Raw genomic sequence first — 8,171 nt, 5'->3', positions numbered from 1 at the left:
GTTGTGTTTGAAGGCACTCTTTCCCCCAGTTCTATCCATATCACTTATTACTTACTGCATTAAGGTAGAGATTTTACTTTCTCTTATATAGGGATTAACAGAAACAGCTTTGATTCGAAATCAGGAAATCTGAGTTTGAATTCCAACCCTTTCAGTCCCCCGTTTTTATGACTTTATGACTACATGTTGGCAGTGGCATACTTAGTGAATGTGACACCAGTAGCAGATAATTTTTAACACCAATGTGAGAAAATAATATTCAGTAATAATCATAAACTAAAACAATAACTTTGATCCTTCTGTGAGTCTGATATAATAATTATGTATGTAAACTACTGTCAAGTAACTAATAAACTTTAATAAAACTGAAATGTCTGCAAAAGAAACAACTACTAAATTATACAATTCATGGGATATTTTATTTTCTTGATTAATTCTTTAGTTTTAAAATGATGAATAAATTTCATGTTAATTATCCAAATCTAATAAAACTGTTCATGTGTGAACTAAATTTGCACTTACTGAACAAAAAATATTACATTTCGCTGTTTCCCTATTTAAAATTTTATACATGTCACATATAATGTCAGAATTGAACTCTAGTTCTTTTTCTAAATCACTACAACCACTGGGTTACAGTTTATATTGAATCTACTCTTTATTTTTAAGAGTTTTTTAAAAAATTAATTTATTAATTTGGTTGCACTGGGTCTTAGTTGTGGCAGGTGGGCTCCTTAGTTGTGGCATGCAAACTCTTAGTTGCTGCATGCGAACTCTTAGTTGCAGCATGCGTGTGGGATCTAGCTCCCTGACCAGGGATTGAACCCAGGCCCCCTGCATTGGGAGCATGGAGTCTTAACCACTGCGCCACCAAGGAAGTCCCTGAATCTACTCTTAAAATGCAGGAATATATAGGGGTCGGAGACACAAAGTGCATTCCAAGTGAGTAAGAAAGATTCTGAACTCTTAGGAATTTACTCTCTAAATGAATGCATGTAACTGATTCTGTGTGTGTGTGTGTGTGTGTGTGTGAGAGAGAGAGAGAGAGAGAGAGAGAGAGAGAGAGAGAGAGAGAGGGAGGGAAGGAGAGATTGACTTGGGGGGCAACACTGAGACTTCTTTAAATAATCTTCCACATAGAAAAAAAATAATAAAGGACAATGAAAATGTGCTCATTGGAGGCTTACCTCTGTATTATTAAAGTTCAAACAGTAATCACAGGAATTTTTTAGAATTTAGATCAACAATAGATTTTTTTCAGAGACAAGTATTTTATTACTAAGTCCGTGGTGATGATAAAAAGCAGACAGGCTTTTAGTCCAGCATTATCATTTTTTTTTTTTAATCTCTGAAGATGTTGTACTGCTTATTTTTCACTCTTGGGGCAAACCCTGCCCATTGCCTAAATATAACCCTGCCACTGAATATAGGTCACAGAACCTCCTTTCTTCTACTCCCGTACTTTGATTTAATATTATTTCAATTGTAAGTTTGCACATTTTCCCATCCAGTTATGTTGGGATGGAAAGACTGTAAACCCTGAACCTATAACCTCAGAAATCTGGGTCAATATTGAGGCTGGCTTGGGAAGTCCACAATCTTGCACAGGGTTTCTCTCTGAAACATGGACATCAGTGGTCAGAGAATGCTTACACAAGGTGACTGTGTTCACAAGCCTTCCCCTTCAAGTCCTTTTGATTTGGTAAAAATTACCTGGTGCCCCGTATACCTCCCTGTCCCTCTCCCAAGTAAGTTGAATTCTGGTTGTTCAATTGTACCAGCTTTTCCATGGACCTAGCAGGCTTTCAAAATAAGCTCAAAGTCACAAGAGTTTTTAGAAGTAAGACATGTACCTAAGGATGATCCAACAGGCACACAAATCAGCTTTAACACTCATGGTTCCAAGCCTGGAGAAGGTTGTCCAACAAACCAGCCTTAAGATTAGGCTTGTGCACTAACCAACCTCAGTGATCACTGGGTAATACCTAGGTGAACCCTGACTTTTCTCTCAGTAAGGTAGTATTAGTCCATTACATAGCATTTTGGGTGCCAACAGTCAGGGCTGAACTATGCCAAAGCATATTTCACCCCATGAAGAAACTACTTGCGGTGCTGCATTCTGGATGTTTTTAAGAAATAATTATAACATGATTTTCTCCAAAAAAGAATTCTGTGACTGGGTCTTCTAGTTTCTAACTTCTAGTTTCTAACAGAAAAACAGTCTTAGTAAAAACCACTGGTTTCGGTTTGATATAGTTTCTTGTGTTGTATGCCTTTTGCTCTTAAAAACAAACAAACAAAACAAAAGCTGGTTAGGATAAAAATTAAAAACGACAATAACAACAATAGTAACAATAATAATAATTTTGAGTATTTATTGTATACCAGGCACTGTTCTAAGTAGTTTAAACTTACTCCTAGAAAAAAATCCTGAGGCTGATACTATTTACCATGTGGTAGAACTTGAATCTACAACCTCTGGAGCAACTAGCCTGGGAAGGCAAACCATAGCCTCCGCTGCAATCAGCCCAGAAAGACCAGGACTTACTTGGTCAATGTCTGCCAGCTTCCCTATTTTTCTTTTTTCTGTTTTTTTTTTTGCACCCTTCCAACTCAGGACCTACCAGAGACAGCCCTAAACCATTATATTAGAAGCCCTTCTTGAGAGCCCACCTCTAGCTTTCCCATGCTAGTAGCTTCCAATCAGAGCATACATGAAACCCCTCCTTTCTTCACTGTTGTCAAACAAAAATTGTACTAGACCGAGTTAAAGAAGCAAGGAAGACTTTATTCAAGTCTATTGCAGTAGGGGAGAGAGCCTGAACTCAACTCCTTTGAAACAAAAGGTGGGACAGCTTTTAAGCACTGGGGTGAGCTAGTGGAGAAGTGCTAGAGGGGGAGGTTGGTCAAAGCCATTAAGCCATCCGTGTTTGCTAACTAAGGCTTATGAAGTTGGGCTCTGACCCCCCCTTGCAGAGACTGGGAGTCAGGGGCCCCCATCTTTCTAGATTACATTTCAAAGGGATGGCTTCCAGATCCTTGAGAAAGAAGGTCCTGTTCCTGGGTTGTAAAACTGGCAAGATGTTGGGAGATTTACATCTCAAAGGGGCAGAGAAAGAAATCTGCAATTGCAAGTTTTCTCAAGTAATGCTCTAAAGAGCTCAGGAGCTATAGTCAGGAAGAAACCTAAGGTTTAGTTGAGCTGAGAATAAAGTTAAGATCATTTCGGTCACTGTAAAACTTTCCCACTGCCCCGCCTGCCTTTGCTCCCTGGCCCAGTGCAAGTGATGCTGGCTGACTCCCTTTCTATAACCAAGCTCTGAATAAACAGCCTCTGTTTGTCCTACTTTTGTGAAGCCTGCAGCCTCCTAAAAGTAGTCATTCTATCTTACACTTAGAAATCTGAGTTTGAATTTAAATTTATTCCTTGCTTTAAAGCTAACCAAGTCTTATGTTTTGTTAACTATTAGCTACATTGTGCCTAATAAATGATTATAATTCCTTATTCTTTCCAAAGTAAATTGGACTGTTTCTTATCTTCATCTACAGAAGAAAAGTTACAAAGATTTGCCCTCCCTAATGAAAGAGCAAAGTACTGACCAGGGTTATAAGGATGTCAGGGTGTTCAAGAGTCACAGCCTGCTTTCTTATCTGAATCAGTTGATTCAAATTCAGGCTCTACCTCTCTCCCCACCCCCTGGCAATTCATTACAAGTGGCTGGTGAGTCTTGACTCAGCCTGCAAGTGTCGGAATCCGGCTTTCTTTAATGACTTCCTGCCCTCTTCCCTTAAGGGGATTTTTAAGTAAGTATTGTTTCACATTCTTAGACAATAAAAGAACCACATTTCTGAAATAGGTTGAACTCCAATAACCAATCAATCTTTCATTAGGAAAACTTTAGAATAATAAGGCTCTTTAAAAAAACACTGCGAAGTTTTTTAGAGATCTCTTTGCCAATTCACAAATCAATGTTTCACTCTTTTGTGATCTCTAAATGTTTTCATAATTCTACAAAGTGTTATTACCATGGCATTGTTTTCCATACAGAAAAAGAAAAACTTTTAAGTTTTTGTAAGTGACAAAGTAGGATACAGAACTAAATATAGCATATATGTCAATGCTTCTCAAACTTTAATGTGAATCATCCAGGGATCTGGTCAAAATGTGAATTCCGATTCAACAGATTTAGAGTGGGGCTTGGAATTCTGCATTTCTTAAAAAACCATTCTTGGAATGCCCAAGCTTCTGGTTCACAGACCCCACCTTGAATACTATCAGTATACGTTAGTTTACATAAAGACAATACTCAGATGTTATATACAGTTTATGATCAGAAAAGTGTATGTATATACACATTAAAACATCAAATAAATAAAAGCAGACTGGAAACATACCAATTACTAAAAGAGATTTGGGGTCATGGGTGAGTTTTTGTTTTCTTTTATTCCATTTTTCTTTTTCCTCACAAAATAACATTTCCTCAAAATTTTTTGCAATGAATATAACTTTTTCTGTTAACAGAAAGCCTTTTCTCTTTCTCCTTTTTTCTTTCTTTCTTGTTTTTAAGCAGAAAGGCACATCAAGTGCTGGTGATGATCAACAAGAATAAGATCAGCGAGTCAAATGTAATGACTCTCAAAGGTGATGGAGGCTGTGGACAAAGGTTAAGAGGTTGACACTTGCTTGATCCATGGCAGTTATGTGACTATAATATGTGTCTTATGGTCACTTGAGTGGTCAGCTGGCTTCCAAAGTCCTTGCTGTGACTCATCCACATAAGACAATTGTAGATGATCACACTTTTGGTGAGGTGGAGGTTAGACCAAAGAGCCAAGACCCAGTCATTCTCAGAGACTTCTTGGTAGTGAGGATGCCCAGGCTTCCCTTCAGATTCACTCCCAGGACATCATTTGGTTTCTTTTCTTTTTTTTTAAATATATTTATTTATTTATTTAGGCTACATTGGGTCTTCGTTGCTGTGCGTGGGCGGGGGCTACTCTTCGGTGCAGTGCACAGGCTTCTCATTGTGGTGGCTTCTCTTGTTGAGGAGCATGGGGTCTAGGCTCGCAGGCTTCAGTAGTTGTGGCACACGGGCTCAGTAGTTGTGGCTCGCGGGCTCTACAGCACAGGCTCAGTAGCTGTGGCGCATGGGCTTAGTTGCTCCGCAGCATGTGGGATCTTCCCGGACCAGGGCTCGAACCCATGTCCCCTGCATTGGCAGGTGGATTCTTAATCACTGCACCACCAGGGAAGCCCCCAGGACACTGTTAATTGGGAAGAGATTCCTCAGATTCCTCCCACAGCAGGGTTCTGCTTGGATTGGGAAAATCTGTGAAGCAAATTCAGTAGACTTCAACTTATTACTTTTTGAATCGGGGAGACATCTGTTTATATAAGACGTATAAGCACATTATAGGCAGTTAGCAGGGGGGTTAAGTGCTTTAAAAATAATTTTTACTTAAAGAAAATTAACCCAAACGTATTTGGATTAAAGGAGTCCAGCTGACTTGAATACTTTTTTGACAGAAAGGAGATGAAATGAAAATTAATTGTGCCTATTCTGCTTTTCTGAGATGACAAGGGCATCAGATTTAAAATCCCTGAGGGCAAACAAACTAACCTGACAGGTCCTAAAGAAAGTACTCCAAGCTCCTATGGGCCAAGGGGAACTAAGCAGTCTGAGAAACCCCTTCAAAGACTGTCAAACATGGTGTACCTTAGGCCTCTTAAACTTAGGATGAATCTTATCACAAGCTGTGTGTGTGTGTGTGTGTGTGTGTGTGTGTGTGAGATTACTAAGGAATTTAAATTTACGGATCCATTAATGTTGGGAAAACTAGAAATAAGACTTTTAAGAATGCAGAAAAAAGTCCATAAAAACCACTGGTTTGGGTTCTATAAGATTTCTTGTGTTGTATGCCTTCTGCTGCTTTTTATTAAATAAAGCCCTAAAGCCTGGTTAGGATGAAAGTGAACTAAACAATAACGATAATACTAATACTAATAATTGTTCACTTTGAGCATTTATTATATGCCAAGCACGGATCTAAATATCTTTCATCTAACTTAACCCTAGGAAAAACCCTATAAGATTGATACTATTTATTATCCCTATTTAACAAATAAGGACCCAGAGGCACAGAGAGGTGAAACACTTGCCCAGTGTCACACAGTTAGTAAGAGGTGGAATGGTTGTGAACCCAAGTAGCTCAAGTCCTGAGTTGGCTCCATAGGGAAGGCAACAGAATGCCGCTACTGTTTTTGGTCAACTTTAAAGAGGCTTTTCTTGTCTCTATTCAAAGCTCTATCACATGGGGCATATGTTGACTCACAACAACCAAACTTATTGAGTCAGGTCTGAAATTTGTCTGCCAAGAAGTTTAACCTCACACTGGAGCCAGGCAGGGTTGTTGGATGAAAAGATCATTCATTTCATGGAGTCTGTATTACCTTTCCTACCTACCAAGCAGTTTTGAGCACAGATGAGCTCAGGTGCTGAATTCCTCTCTTAAGTGAGGATCACACTGGCCTGAGAACTGCTAGTGGTAAATCTCAAGCCCACAGGCCTGGCCAGACTCAGGGACATAAAGGTGATATTAGTAGTTCTCATAACTGACTGAGTCAGAAAACCTAGGCTGCCCTCACTCATCTTTTGACTCCCTAGAAGTAAGTCCTAAAGGCATCCCCAAACTTTTAGGAGGGAGATGATCATATTCTTACCTACTTAGTAAGCATATGCAGTAACTAGCTTCGTGTCCTACATAAGCCACATGGCTTCTAGGCCTAGGTTGGCTCAACTGTAAAATAGGGACATATCTTACCTATCTTGTCTGCCAAGAGGCAAGAGGTAGATCACATGATATTTGAGGGCCTGTCAAGCTCTAAACTGAAAATAAGGGGCAAAGGAGGAACAGTAAGGGAGGGGCCCCTCCCTGTTCAATAGTTTACTCCTCAAAAGCCAGAGTCCCATTTGTTTTGTTAATTCCTGCAGTAACCAGATAACTCCTTCAGTTCATCAGTTCATCTCTAGAGGGGGTGCTTTGCTCCTAACACACCTCCAAACCAGGCCCCACTACTAGAGTTAATAAAGATGGTGTTTAATAAAAAAAATAAACAAAATAAAAATGAGTTGTTTCAATAGCATCAGAAGAAATTTTTTTTTCAACAGTATCAGGAGAGATTTTTTTTCAATCCAGTCTCGACTACAAATCTTATTAGTAAGAAACTTCGAATAAGATATACAGTCATTTTATGGCAAACTATATATTTCTATCTACCTTTGGAGCAGAAGATTTATCTGCAGTGTTTCAAACATTAAGATAACTAAAAATTTCATATTAATAGCATTTTTACTGAACTAAATTAGATACTTGGGGTAAAGCCCTTTGAAATAGCATTTCACCTTCAAAATTCAGTCTTCTGTTTCCTCCCCTTCTTTTCCTAGCTCCTCTTTTCTTCCTAACACTTAAAGGTAATAAAAAAATTAAAAAAGAAAGAAAGAAAAGGATGTGCACACCAGAAGACAGTAACAAAAAACGATTTTGTTTACTGGCTGTTTTGTTTCACATTTTATTTTCCCACTTTTTACTTTCTTTTTCAGTTTCAAAGCAAGCCTCTCTCCCCATATATTCCCACCCCCACCATTTTGCAGAGAGCAGACTTCAAACTTCACTTCCGCTTTCAGGTCTTAAAGAGAAGGGGAGGGCGGTGAGGCAGAAAAGCGACCGAGAGTTATCTCAAAATAAAAATTAACAACAGATTTTCTTATTTCAAAATTCCCACGTTCTGCCAATTTGAAAATACCTTTCCTCCCCTCTTCTAAGGTCCCCAGACCGTCAGAGTATTTAAGCCACAGTATAAAGGAGGTATCGTGTTGCTTACAGTTCTTCAGTCTGCACTGGGTGCCGTGTGCCTCCCTGAAGCCTCTTAAAAGGTTCTTGCTGTCGGTTAATTTCAGGCTGGAGTTTCCGAAAGAGCATTTTCTTAAGGATGAGCGCTCCTTCACCAACTCCTGAACTTTCCTCGGGCTCCTCTTCCCCACTAAATCTCCTCGGGGAGTCAGGTCCTGAGGGACCGTGAAACTCTCCCTTCTTGGCGTGGACACGGGGGTCTCTCACTCTGTGCCGAGGGCTCGGGTTTCTCCAGGGGTCCCGGCGCCCTGCAACCGGTC

This window comes from Lipotes vexillifer, unplaced genomic scaffold (genome assembly GCF_000442215.2).
Source record: "Lipotes vexillifer unplaced genomic scaffold, Lipotes_vexillifer_v1.1 scaffold147, whole genome shotgun sequence".
Taxonomy (NCBI): domain Eukaryota; kingdom Metazoa; phylum Chordata; class Mammalia; order Artiodactyla; family Lipotidae; genus Lipotes; species Lipotes vexillifer.
Note: the sequence above shows the minus strand (reverse complement) of the source record.